The sequence below is a fragment of the Notamacropus eugenii genome, chromosome 4 (genome assembly GCF_028372415.1).
Source record: "Notamacropus eugenii isolate mMacEug1 chromosome 4, mMacEug1.pri_v2, whole genome shotgun sequence".
Taxonomy (NCBI): Eukaryota; Metazoa; Chordata; class Mammalia; order Diprotodontia; family Macropodidae; genus Notamacropus; species Notamacropus eugenii.
Genome location: NC_092875.1, coordinates 199,733,934 through 199,748,019, shown reverse-complemented (window position 1 = coordinate 199,748,019; position 14,086 = coordinate 199,733,934). Strand labels below are relative to the sequence as shown.

Sequence of the window (14,086 nt, the reverse complement as noted above, 5' to 3'; positions counted from 1 at the left end):
AGGTCTGAAATCAGGAAGACTCATCCTGAGTTCAGATCTGGTCTCAGATACTTACTAGCTGTGTGACCCTGGCAAGTCACTTGTCCCTGTTTACCTCAGTCTCTCATTTTCTAAAATGAGCTGGAGAAGGAATGGCAAACCACTCTAGCATTGGTGCTAAGAAAACATCCAATGGGGTCACAAAGAGTAGCGTAAGACTGAAATAACAACAAAAAAGTATCTCATAACCAACTGCCTTTTGGATGTTTTGAACCACATTTTCTGTAGGCATCTCAAACATAGTACACTCAAAATAGAACTCATTCTCTTCCCCCAGCCCAGCCCTCTCCTGGTCTCTCACCATCCTTCCAGTAACAGGTGAACAGTCTCAATATCTACCATTCTTGACAGCTTACTGTCGCTCAACTAATCTGTACTCTCAACTAATCAGTTGTCAAACTTGTTGATTCTCCAGAGTTTCTCTCACATATATTCTCTTCTCTCCACGGATACAGACCCCACTGTAGTTTAGGTCTTTATAAACTCTCACTGGGACTATTGTGATAGCCTCCTATTTGATCTTCTCATTCTAATTCATCCATCACACAGCAACCCAAGTAACTTCCCTAAAGCATAGGTCTGATCATGGCACTCCTTTACTCTCTAAACTCCAATGGCTCCTTAATACCTCTAGGATCAAATAGAAAGTCCTTTGCTTGGTATTTAAATGTCTTCATAATCTGACCCCTCCTACCTTCCTAATCTTATCATATCAGGGTGTCCCAGACTCCTTAGCTTCAAATTGCATTAAGACTTTGTATTACTTTATATTTTCTAGGATCAAGGGTTGCTGGCTGTTCCTTATAAAACATGCTTTATTTCCCTCTTTGTGCATTTGCATTTATTGCCACTCACACCTGGAATGCTTTCCCTTCACATTTCTGCTTCTTGGAATTCCAGGTTTCCTTTGAGACTCAGATGTAACAGGGCCTTTTGCTGGAGGCCTTTCCTGGTCTCCCAGCTACTTAGGCCTTCCTTTCCAAAGTTACCTTTCACTCTCTGACTTGGTGGGGCAGAGGTTAGAAGAGGGGTAGAGAACTTGTGGCTTTGATGCCACATGTGGCCCTGTAGGTCCTCAAGTGCGACTCTTTGAATCCAAAATTCACAGAATAAAGCCCCTTAATAAAAGGATTTGTTCTATAAAACTTGGACTCAGTCAAAAGGTCACAGAAGGGCACATATGGTCTCAAGGCTGCAGGTTCCCCACCCCTGGGTTGGAGTATTGGACTTGGAATCAGAAATACCTGAGTTAAAATCTTACCTCTGAATTACCAGGGCCCTGGCTAAGGCACTTAAAATGTAAGCCTAAGTTTCTTCATCTATAAAATATGGATAGCAATAGTATCGCCTCAAGGTGATAAAATGATACTACTTGCAAAAGACTTTTATTTGTAAATGTATGATATGTGCACAGCCATAAAGCTCCTCATAAGTGCTAGCTACTATAAGGTGCATGTATCTCATAGATACCTAGGTATTTGCTGTTTTCTTTTCCATTAGAATACAGACTCCTTGAGGGAGTCTTTCTATCCCCTTAGCACCAAGTTTGACTATAGTAGGTACTTTAAAAAGTGCTTGTGGATGGATTATATTTAAAAAGTAATTCAGTACGGGATAAAATCCTCACGCAAGAATTTATGTACAATAGCTAGAATTACATTGCCAAAAACCATGTTTATAAACTGCTTCACACTCATATACTTAGTCCCTTTTTAGGGGCTAAATAGTTTACTGTACTGAGATTGCAAAATAGTAATGCCACAGAGGGCTAATGAATTCTGCAGAGGTCCCTCAGGCTACCTCTTTTCGGCAGCTGACCCGAATCACCACAATTTCCCAGGGAGGTTTTAAAACTTCATGTGCACTGATCACTCTGCCCAACCTAGTTGCATATCCCCACAAGCAAATATTGATTCTGGTGTGTTCCTGTTCTGTTTGCCAAATTAGGAAGGCTCATTTTGGGCTGCCAGTTAAAAAAAAAATTTCGTGTTGGCTAGAGTCATAGGAAGGAGAATTATCTTTTTTTCTTTTCTTTTTTTTTTTTTTGGTATTATGAATGAGTTTTTTTAGTTTCTCTTGCTAGTGGTATCTGAAAATTAATTTCCATTCCTGGAATTTAATAATAGTTTATAAGCATTTCTAATCTTATTAAGAAGTAAGCAGATAGTTGGAGATATGGTATATTAAATACACAATATGGGCTTTCAATTATATGTGTGTTTATTGATGTTTGCAATTATTTATACTTTTATGGCAATGGTCTGTATAGATTCCTTCCTTCTTAGGCAATCTTCACAGTATCTTTCCCCATTTTCAACTTGATCTGGCAACTTTGAAACAAATAGCTCGGAGAACCAGCCAAAAACTGTCAAGTTAATGAAAAGTGTTCTGTATTTATTGAAGGAAATGGTTTTGCGATGAGATTCTATAAGGATAAGAATCAAAACTAACCAAAGCACGTGTGCCAAAAGCTCAGCAAAACATTGTTATTCTAATAGCCCCACAAAAGGGATTTCTTAGTAAGGTTCTTCTGACCTGGGCAATAAATTACTTTTGCTAATTTTGTCTGCAACGATTGGATTGACAATGGAAAATAACCACTTTTCAATCCAAGGCCAAGTGACTAATTTTTCTCTCCATTACTTTTACATGCAACACCCAAGTTCAAAATGAAAAGATGCTCTTTAAAATGTGGGTTCCCCTTCTACCCCCTACCCTTAACATTCTGGGATGGTTGCTAGTCTCCCTCAGGCCTGTAGGTGGCAGAGTCCCACTGTATGTGCCTAAAGCTCCTCAAATGAATAAAAAATGAGGGGAAAAAAGATGAATGTGCAAAGTTTCATTTTAGATACTGTTAATTTGATCTTTATATGGAAATTAAAAGACTGGATGAAAAAGATAAAACATTATTTCAGAGACTTGGTGAAAATCCCCCAAACAATCAAATCTGTTCTGCTAAAAGATAGAATCGAAGTTGAGTTCATCTTTTGAAAAATATGGAAAAAATGTTAGGGTTTTTTTTTTTTTTAAGTTCTTGGCATGAGAAGTTCCCTCAAAATTGCCTCCATAGACCTGTCACAAGATCCAGTCTCCCAATGCACTTTACACTCCAGATGACTTGTTAATTCTTTTATCTCCTCCACACCCATTGCTTGGTCTACACTGTCCCAGTAAGCCTGGAAGGGAACTTCATCTCCACCTGCCAGAATCCTTGGGGATCACGTCCTCCATCAAGAACCTTCCCTGGTCCCCTGCTAACAGCTCTCTCTCCATCTCCTAATCTCTCATTCCAGCCTATTTGGTCTATTAAATGAATCAAGGGGCAGGAGGAGAGAGGGAGGGCACATGGAAAGCATTCATTATGTGCTTTCTCTGTGCCAAGCCCTGTGCTGAGTGCTAGGAATACAAACAGAAAAGGCTAGTTATTCCCAGCTCTCCAGGAGCTCACGTTATAATTGAGGGACACACCCCATAAGAGAATGTGTAGGGTGCTGCTGTGAGTTAGATGGCAGGACCCAGGGACTTCAGGCATAGAGAAATGGCAGATGGTAAGGCCTGGAGGACCTTAGGAAACAGAGACAGTTAATTCCCATCTCATATAAACCTTAGGAGCAGTCAAATAGCCCAACTGAGGGTGTTGGCAAGGGGGAAGGCTCCTCTGAGGGTGACGGTTCTTTCTGCCCAGTTATCCTCTCTCATCCCTGTGCTGGACTGTAACCTGAGGGTAGCTAGGTGTTTCAGTGGATAGAGCTCTAAACCAGCCTCAGACATTTAGTAGCTATGTGACCCTGGGCAAATCACTTAACCTCTGTTTGCCTCAGTTTCCTCATCTGTAAAATGGGGATTATAATAGCACCTAGTTCCCAGGGTTGTGCAGATCGAAGGAGGTAATAACTGCAAAGAACTTAGCACAGTACCTGGCACACAGTAAGTACTATTTTTCTAATTTTTTCTACTTTATTTTTTCCCTAACAATAATTTTCCATTAGAAAAGCAATAATTGCCACGATGAGAATATGTATAGTTATTGTCATTCCTAGAAACTTTTAATAATTTCTTTTAAAATATGCACCACTCAGCAAAATTCTGACCCTGTAATCTCTGGTTTTTGGTTTTTGTTTTTTTATCTCAAGGCTCTATCCCTTCCATTATTTATATATTATAGAAAAGGAATCACGTGAACTGAAAGCCACAAAATCATGGCCTCTTATTCAAAGAAAATTCTGTTGCATTTTGAAATTGTGCCAGTAGATTTGAGAGATATTTTATTGTTAGGAAAAAAAGAATATTTCAATTGTAAAGAAGGCTATTATGTAGTTTCTTAGACATTCTTTACCATCAGAAAGCTATCACAGTAACATGTTAATAAGAGACTAAGTGGATAAGACACAATGTTTATATTTAAGTTAGATCTTAGAGATTCTAAATTGCAAAACGACTCTTGACAACATCGAAAACACTATTTAAATAATACAAATTTAGCAAATGCTAAATAGTAACTGTTTCTCTTTCACCCAGAAACCCTGAGGGTCTTCCCCTCCCAGTTGGATTTTTTTTTTTTTTTTTTTTTTTTTGATGAAAGGGCCCTCCCTTGAGTAACTACTTAAAGAGCCCTATTCATTGAATAGGCGTATCTCACTCAAAGTGAGAATGTGTTAAGACCTTAGCCTAAAATGGCCAGGGCCTCCCATTGCATCCTGGGCCATCTCCAGTTGTCCTGATGAATATCTGGTCACTGGACCCAGATAGCTCAGGAGAAAAAAATGAGGCTGGTGACCTTGCACAGCCCTCCCTCACTCAAATCAAAGTCAACTGCAAGTCGTCATCATCTTGATGTCATGGTCCTCTTCAAGGACAAAGGACAAATACAACAAATTTAAATGATAGCTATTATTACTAATTTCACTTTTGCATCACTGGCAACTAATACAGTGCCTAGTAAGTGTTTAATAAATGTTTTGAAGTTCAAAATGCACAAAATCTTCCAATTGGGAACAAAGCAAAGATGGAAAAGGAAAAGTATCAAAGGAAGGTAACTGGAAGGAGATGTGTGAGGGGGGAAATATAAAAGAGAATTTAAAAACACAGGTTATACCACAAAATATTTTTTAAAAAATGTTAAGAAAGAGGGCCATGTAAAATAAATCAGAAAGGAAGAACACTGAGTTCATCCTTTCTTTCCACTCTATTTAGAAAACAAACACTTTAGAAAAGGGTCAGTGTGAAGGGAATGATTTGCTCTTACTTCATCAGGACTTATTAATGATGAACTTTCAGATGACCTGAAAGCTTTTTTATCTTTCTTTTTTTTTCATTATCCAAGAATCTTTTGTTTATTCATTCATCCATCTATCTGTCTGTCTGTCTGCCTGTCTGTCTGCCTGTCTATCTATCTATCTTTACAGACATTTATGCCAGGAATTCATAGGGGTTCAGTTCCAACAGCTCAGGTTCCTTTAGGTTGATTCTCACATTCTCTGGGTAGAGAAGGCTGACATTTCAGTTGAACCCAGGTGTTTTTTTCTTTGGTTTCCTTCTTACTTTGATCATTTTTCTTCACCCTCTTCAGGAAGTTACCTCTGCTCTTAGCATGTTTAATATTCTCAATATGCAAATTAATTCTCTTGGCTAGAATCTTGCCTTTTATCTGTTTGTTTGCAACAATGCCTAGACCATGTTGAATAACATTACATACCCATCCAGTCTTACCGGGGTAACATCTGTGGGGCATTCCCTGCTGAACTGTGCCCACACCCTTGATATCTAACAATATCACCCTTCTTGTATATTCACATATATGTAGTAGTCAAAGGGACAATGCCATGTTTCCAAAAGGGCCTAGAAAACATGTATCATGTCCCTCTCCTTCTTCCTTTTGTATTTGTCATTTTGACAACTTACTGAAATGTGGCAGAGCTAGTAGAAAGACTGTACTATCTTTCAAAATGATTTTATTGATATTTTTTGTCTTTACATCACCTTTATTTCTGAATCTATCCATCTTCCTTCTTCTACTCTGACAGCCATTCCACATAACAAAGAATGAAAAAGAAAGAGAAAGCTTAGCAACGCATTACCCAAGTCTGACAGTACATATGATATTTCATATTCATAGTCTCCCACCTCTGCAAAAAAAAGGGAGGGAAGTACATTTTCTTGACTCTTTTTTTAGGACCTATTACAATTACACAGTGGTCAGTTTCATTTTATCTTTTTTTTTGTTGTTCTTTCCATTTACAGTGTTATAGTGATCATGTATATATTTTTTCTAGTTCTACTTGCTTCTTTCTGTATTAGTTCATATGTCTTCTTATGTTTCCCTTTATTCCTCATAGTCCTCATCTCTCATGGTATAGTAACTTACATACCACAGTTTGTCTTAGCCATTCTCCAATTGATGGGCATTTATTTTGTTTCAAATCATTGGCTGCCACAAAAAGTAAAAACTTCATTCTTTAAAACTTAAAAAAATATATATATATATTTTATTTTGATACAATAGATACTTCCCAATAAAAACTCAAACAAACCTTACCAAGGACATTCTCTGAAAACGTTAAAACAAAACCCTCTAAGGTAGGAATCCTTAACTTTTTTTGGTTTCATGGACTCCTTCTGCAATCTGGTGAAGCAGAGGAATTCCTTCTTAGAACAAGGGCAGGAAAGGGAATAAGCATTTATATGGTGTCTACAACATGCCAGATATCTAGCTAAGGGCTTTACGAGCATTTACAAGCATTACAACTCATTTGATTCTCAGAACAACCTGTGAGGTAGGGGTTAATATTATCCCCATTTTGCAGTTTGGGAAACTGAGGCAAACAGAGGCTAAGTGCCTTGCTCGGGACCATGCAGCTAGTACATATCAGAGGTAAAATTTTAACTCAGGTCTTCCTGACTCTAAGCCCAAGTGCTTTATCAACCATGCCACAAACTGCCTTGTAATAAATAATGCTTGTATAGGTATAAAATTAAATACATAAGATGACAAAGAAACCAATTGAAATACAAATATCAAAACATGAAAACAAGTTCACAGACCCCAGGTTAAGAACTTCTGCTCTCAAAAGATGATAGAGACTAACACATGTTCATGACACTTTCCACTTTCGAGTTTACTGTTAGCGGAAAGGAAGGATGTGGCAGGAAAGCTCTGCTTTTATTGCTCCTCCCAAAATTAGAGAATAAAAAGGCTATAGGCAAAGGATATTCAGCTGGAAGGGATCCAATGACTGCTGTCCTTACATCAAAAGAGATTTTTGCAGTGGGGACAAAAACATACACAAATTGGTTTAGCAACCAAACAGGTTGCTCTGGGTGGAAGGAAGATAACCACTTGAGGCTGTAGTGCCCTGTATAGCGTGAGGGGTTCTGTTTTGTTTTTGAAAACTGCATAAAGCAAACTCTCCATTATGCATGGAGTGGGTTTTGTTCCAGAGAATATAAAAATTTCCTTTTAGTCGTGAGTTTTAACTTCATTCCCCATTCAGAACTTCCATGGAACAGCTCATAAGCAGTGACATTATTGAACCCTATGGCTTTGCAGCCTAGGTACTAGAGCTGCTAACCAGAATGGTACAATAGAATGACTTCCAGAATAGGACTTGGAATTCTGATTCAAGTCCTGCCTATGATACTAATTAGCTATGTGATTTTGAGGGAGCCATTTTTCCCTTTCAATCTCAGTTTTCTTCTTTATAAAGTGAGGGAATTGAAACAAAGGCCCCTCTGTGGTTCCTTCTGACTCTAACATACTGTGATTCTAACTCAGAATTCTGTTATGGCTCTTCCCTTCCCCCAGCCACTCACATACCCATACTTCCAGCCCCAGTAATGTACAGTAATGACAAGCATACTGAAATCAATAGCACACCAGGCTTAAAAGACAGGTCTGCATTGTGCCCCCCAAGTTGGTAGTCTGGCTCTCTGCCAAACCACAGCAGGCCAGGAGCCATCCTCAGAAAATGCCTTTCCTCCTGGTTCTCACTGATAGATGTTGGGATCTGTCAGCGGGGTACTCGGGTTGATCTTAATGGCTATTATGGCACATAGGGCAGGAGGCAATTTGCAAGGCAGCAAGGACTCAAACCACTTAGGACACTGTAGACCAAAGTTTCTATACTTTAAATTGTGCTCACAACCAAATTATCAGAGTAGGGCATTCTCTTTTTCTTGTGGCTAACATCCCTGAAAGCACAGCTAGGTCTGGAGTTAAAAGACCTAGGTTAGTCTGCCACTTACTACCTGTGTGATCACAGGCAAGTCACTTTACCTACCTGGGCCTTCAGTTTCCTCATCTTTAAAATGTTGGAGTTGGACCAGATGGCCTCTGTGGTCCCTGCAAGCTCTAAATCTACAATCCAGTGATCACATGAACTGAGCTCATCACTGCATGGCACAGATCCAAGTTAAAGGGATGTATTATCCCAATTTTGAATTTGTGACTCTGTGGTAAAGAATTGGAGCATGAAAAAGAGAGAGTGGAAATACCCATCATCCCTGGGGCATCCCCAGGAAGGAGTAGACTGGGAGGTGAGGTTTGCTTTAGCTCTCCCTTATTTAGAATGAATACTGATAACCTTTTCTAGTTTCCTGAGAAATGTTGACTGACAGCTTCTGTTAAAATCCAAGCCATATAGCTCATGGCAAGGTTCTTGAAGGCTGAGGGGACTAAGATGCTTTAAAGGCAGGTCTGGTAAGGTTAGGCACTTGCCATCCCAGGACCAGTTTGGAGACTCTCATCACACAGGCTTGACACCAGGTGATGAATTTTTGGACCAGAACAATATGTAGAGGGTCAGTGATTTGCATTGACTCCGGGACTCATCTACACTGAGGAAAACACAGATGTTTTCAAGAATTAAAGATGTTGATGGGCAGAAGTAGACACTGATAATAGTTGACATACTTCTGGATAGTTCAGTACGTGTGTAAGTGCCCTCCCTAGTCATTTGTTCAAGATGAAAGAATCAGTACAGATCTCTCAATACTTTTTGGATTAAAAGCTTTGAAAAGTGGCAACTTCCCTTTTGATCTTCAAAGAGGAGCTGGATGACCACATATTGGATATATTGTAGTGGGGATTTCTTTTGGTAATAGGTTTGATGAGATGGTCACTGAAGCCCCTTCTAACGCTTCCATTTTATGATTCTGCTTACTCCATTGGTTGTGAGATGCACACCGATGAGAGGAGTAAAGCCAGGATGCTAGGCAGGTGCCTACCTAGTACATTGGACATAGTGTGTGTCAGTCAATAAACATTTATGCAGTGCCTACTATGTGCCAGGAGACATGGTTCAGTAGAGTACTGACCTTAACTCAGGAAGACTTGTCTTCTTAAATTCTAATCTGGGATCAGACATTTAATTAGCTGTGTGACCTTGGATGAGTCATTTAACCCTATTTGTCTGTTTCCTCATCTAGAAAATGAGCTAGAGAAGAAAATGGCCAACCACTCTTGTGTCCTTGCCAAGAAAACTCCAAATGGGGTCTTGAAGAGTTGGATATGCCAGAAAAGACTAAAAAACAATAACAATGTGCCAAAAATTGTGCTAATTGCTGGAGAAACAAAAATAGGCAAAAGATAGTCCTGGCCTCAAAGGGTTCACAATCTAATGGATTATGACTGTATAGTAAAGCACACAAAGATGGTTTTTTATAAATATACATGATTTAATACTGAAAATCCTGTTCTTCATGATAACCGATATTTATTTACTACTTGGTTGATAAGTCTAATTACATGTTATAATGAAAAATCAAAGCTTCCAAAGTATTTTGGAGAAAAGTGACCACAAAAGAGAACAAGATTTTCAAACACAAGGGGCCATAGTCTTTAAACCTTGTGAAAGCTCTGAAGAAGTGGTTACCTTGTCTTTATTAGGCAACCATATAATTTGGAATTCTTCAGGTGAGTTCATTGGGGAGTTAGGGCAGAGAGGGTAGTCCAGCTGTGAGTATAGTAGTAGAGAGGGGCAGCCAATCATGAAGAGTCTATCCCCCACCTCTGTGAGACTTTGAGAAGGGGGAAAAGCATAACTACGGAGAAGGAGCACCATTGCAATGGAACCCTGGGGATTGCAATCTGGAACTGGCTATCCTGATGCTACTGCAGAGAAACATGAATCAGGCAAGGCGATGGTAGCCACAGAAGAGGAAGTGTGCCTCCCTGTCTGTTTTTGCCCTGAGGTAGAGCACTAATTATCCTATGATAGCATTGGATCCTCTCCTAGGTATATAAGACAAAAATCTTCTACTATTCTCCTCTTGAGAAGAAAGATGTAGAAGAAGGTTTTGCTACAGTTTGGCATAGGTCACCACTGATGGTAGTGCCTTGGACTTCAGTAATCTTTAAGTGAGAATTAGAGCTCAAAATAGCACTCCTGACGATTTATCCACCTAGGCCCAAAGAAGGGATCACATGAATTTCTGTAGCATTCTCTGAAATATCCTCATTACTCACCTGGAAATTCTTATAGGTCAAGCTACACTTCTAGAGATATGCAGGTGTCACAGTAGCTAGGGTGCTGGGTCTGAAGCCAGGAAGACTCATCTTCCTTAATTCAAATCTAGCCTCTGACACTTACTAGCTGGGTGACCCTGGGCAAGTCACTTAACATTCTTTTCCTCAGTTTCCTCATCAGTAAAATGAGCTGGAGAAGGAAGTAGCAAACTACTCCAATATTTTTGGCGAGAAAACCCCAAATGGGGTCACGAGGAGTTGGGCACGACTGAAACGAATCATCAACAACAATAATGTAAGTCTAGAGACTACAGAATACCCAGTCCAGTCTAGTTCTGCCTCAGATCAGATTTGCAGCCTGAGGATTGCCTTGGAATCAACTTGGAATACAGCGGCCCCTGGAAGATCAGTGGAGTGAGTGGGTCAAGAAGAATCTGGACCATTTTTAGACTCATGTTGGAAGTTAGGGTTTGTCTTCCTGGAAGCCCAGTTATCTCCCTCTAAGCGAAAGGAGCCTGGAACATAATCCATCACACCTCAGTGAAAGTACACAAAGACATTTTTCATCTTGACATGATTTGCTGAGGTGTGAGGACAGCAGATGCCTCAGTGGTTAACACGGATTTTAAAAGATGCCCTTGTCAGGCCTGTGGGCCGACACATCTACTCAAAAACTTCAGACCATCTGGAAACAGACTGCAAAACTCACCAAGCCTAATAAAGAAAAGAAGGGAAAGGGAATTTGTGTGGAAATCCCATAGCTGGCCCCTGGAGGAAATCATTACATGCTCAGAGTTGCTTAGAGTTCATCAAAAACTTATCTGATGATTCTTAAATAACAGAAGTGCCTCACTATACTTCCTTTTATTGGCCTATAATAGGGAATTTTTAGAGTAAGGCCCTTGAAGCCTGCTAACAATAAACAGGGAAGGAAAGGCCTAAGAAAGAGCACAGGATATGTGGGAAACATTGACTGATAGAGAAATGTCAGATCTGCTTTGATGTCAGCTTTCAGTATCCCACAATTAAACAGGAAGGGATCACTCAAAGTCCCCTTGGGGGCAGGGAGGAAGGAATCATACTGGAGAAGAAAATAGGCAGTTTATGTATACTGATACAGAATTAGTTCAGAGTATTTTATAAAATTAAAGAAGTCTAATGTAGCTTTTAGTTTTAAGAAGTGTTAATACTAGAAAGACCACACATTACCGATTTCTAGTCACTTAAGCCCTTGTTTTAAAAATAATTACAGGAATTGTGGGATTTAAAAAAATCAATATTTATTTACTCTGTGCCATATATCATGTTGGGCCTCTTGGGGGAATTCAAGAAAATAAAAGGCATTGTTCCTACCATCGTGAGATTGAAATCAAGTTAGGGAAGCCTGGATGGCCTAGAACTTGAAAAAGGAGAAATTAAACCTATCCATCCATCTATCTATCTATCTATCTATCTATCTATCTATCTATCTATCTATCTATCTCTATCTATCTATATCTAATCTATATCAATATTTATCTACCTCTATATGTCTCCATATATTTCCATCTCCACAGATATCCATACATCTATATCTCTATTTATATCTCTCTCTATCTTATCTCTATCCATACTGTTTTCCTTTCCACATTGTGACTCTCCCCATCACAATTTCAATATATCACAGATGATGGGGAGAGTCACAATGTGGAAAGGAAAACAGGTGGCAGTGCATTACATTAGGAATGGGGAACCTGTAGCCTTAAGTCCACATGTGGTCCTCTAGGTCCTCAAGTGCAGCTCTTTGACTGAATCCAAACTTCATAGAACAAATACCCTTAATAAAATGATTTGTTCTATAAAATTTGGACTCAGTCAAAAGGCTACACCCAAGGACCTAGAGGGCCACATGTGGCCTTGAGGTCACAGATTCCCTGTAGAATATAAGCTCTTTGAGCGTAGAGACAGTTTTTGCTTTTGTTTGCATCCCTGGGGCTTAGCACAGTGCCTAATATATAAACACTTAATAAATGCTTGTTGAGTTGACTTTTTGTGAAAGAAACTAGGACTGGACAAATAGATCTGGGAGTCATTTGCATGAAGATGATAATTGAACCCTGAAGAAGTCAAGAGATATTTCCTGAATATGCCCCCTTCTGGCCTCTGACACTGCTGCCAGTCTGATGAAGATCCTCATCACCTCACACCTTGATTGCTGCAGTAGCTTGCTGGTGGGTCTGCTTAAGTTTTCCTCCACTCCACTCTTCATTCAGCCACTAAAGTGATTTTCCTAAAATGCAAATCTGAGTATATCACCAACGCCCTCTTCCCCAATCAATTCCAGTGACTTTCTATTGTCTCTAGGTACAAATACCAAGTGCTCTGTTTAGTAATCTAACCTCGTCTTACCTTTCCAATCTTCTTATACCTTACTCCGCAACACGATCCAGTGACACTGGCCTGGCTTTTCCATGAATAAGACACTCCATCTGCCAGCTCTGGAAATTTTCTCTGGCTGTCCCCCATCCCTGGAATGCTCTCTCTCCTTCACTTCACCTACTGACCTCCTTGGCTTCCTTCAGATCCCAACTAAAATCCCACCTCCTATAGGAAGCCTTCCTTCTGTTTATTGAATGAATGATTGAAATATGATAGTATAGAGGGAAAAGAAGAACCAAGAGAGAGAGACTTGGATGGTCAAGTGTCAAATGCACTAGAGAGGTCAACAAGGATGAAGATTGAGAAAAGACCAGTCATTTGGCAATTAAAAGGTCATTGGTAATCTTGGAGAGGGCTGTTACATTTGAATGATAAGGTCAGAAGCCAAACATTTCACCCTTCACAATCTTTGGTTTGCCTTTCTAGGCTTATTGCATATTATTCTCCTTCATGTACTGTAGGTTCCAGTCAAACTGGACTACATACACTGTTCCTTGTACAAGACATTTCATTTCCTAGCTCCACACCTTTACAGTGACTGTCCCCCATGCCTGGAATGCATTCCCTCCTCACCTTTGTCTCTTAGAGTCCTAGTTTTTTTTTTTGTTCTTTCCAAGCCCTGCTCATTTATCTCCTTCTACATATAGTTTCAGCCCCTCTCGTTGTTAGTGCCCTAAATTACATGCAAATTTCTATTCTATTTGTATATATGGTGCTTCAAAGGTCTCAGTACAGTTTTAGGTAATTAATGCTATTAAAATTTTTGGGACAGTGTAATCTGTATTTACTTATAGGTGTACATGTTATTTCTCCTCATAGAATACAGTTCCTTTTGTCTCTGCATTCCTAGTCCATAATTCAATGCTTGAAACATAGTACGTGCTTAGTAATTTTTTAAAAACAGTATCAATATCTTTTATTTTTACATCACCTATATTTCCTCCTTCATTCCTTGTGCTCCCTTCCTTGTCCAATCCATCCCTTATAATAAAAAATTTTTATGAAGAAGAAAAAAGAAATAAGAGAAAAAAGTTCAGCAAAACCAATCAATATTGAAAAAAAAATTTGACATAGGCAACATTTCACAAAAATGGAGCCTTATATATTTTTGCAAAGGAATGTGTGTGGAAGAAGTGGCCTTCTCATAGATCTTCTTTGGGATCATTC

General features: G+C 39.3%; 1 pseudogene; it reads right to left on the bottom strand.

Annotated features, from left to right (window-relative positions):
* Nucleotides 1-5,448: 5,448 nt before the first annotated feature.
* On the bottom strand, nucleotides 5,449-5,927 carry LOC140498317 (large ribosomal subunit protein eL21-like; annotated as a pseudogene).
* Nucleotides 5,928-14,086: the final 8,159 nt, after the last annotated feature.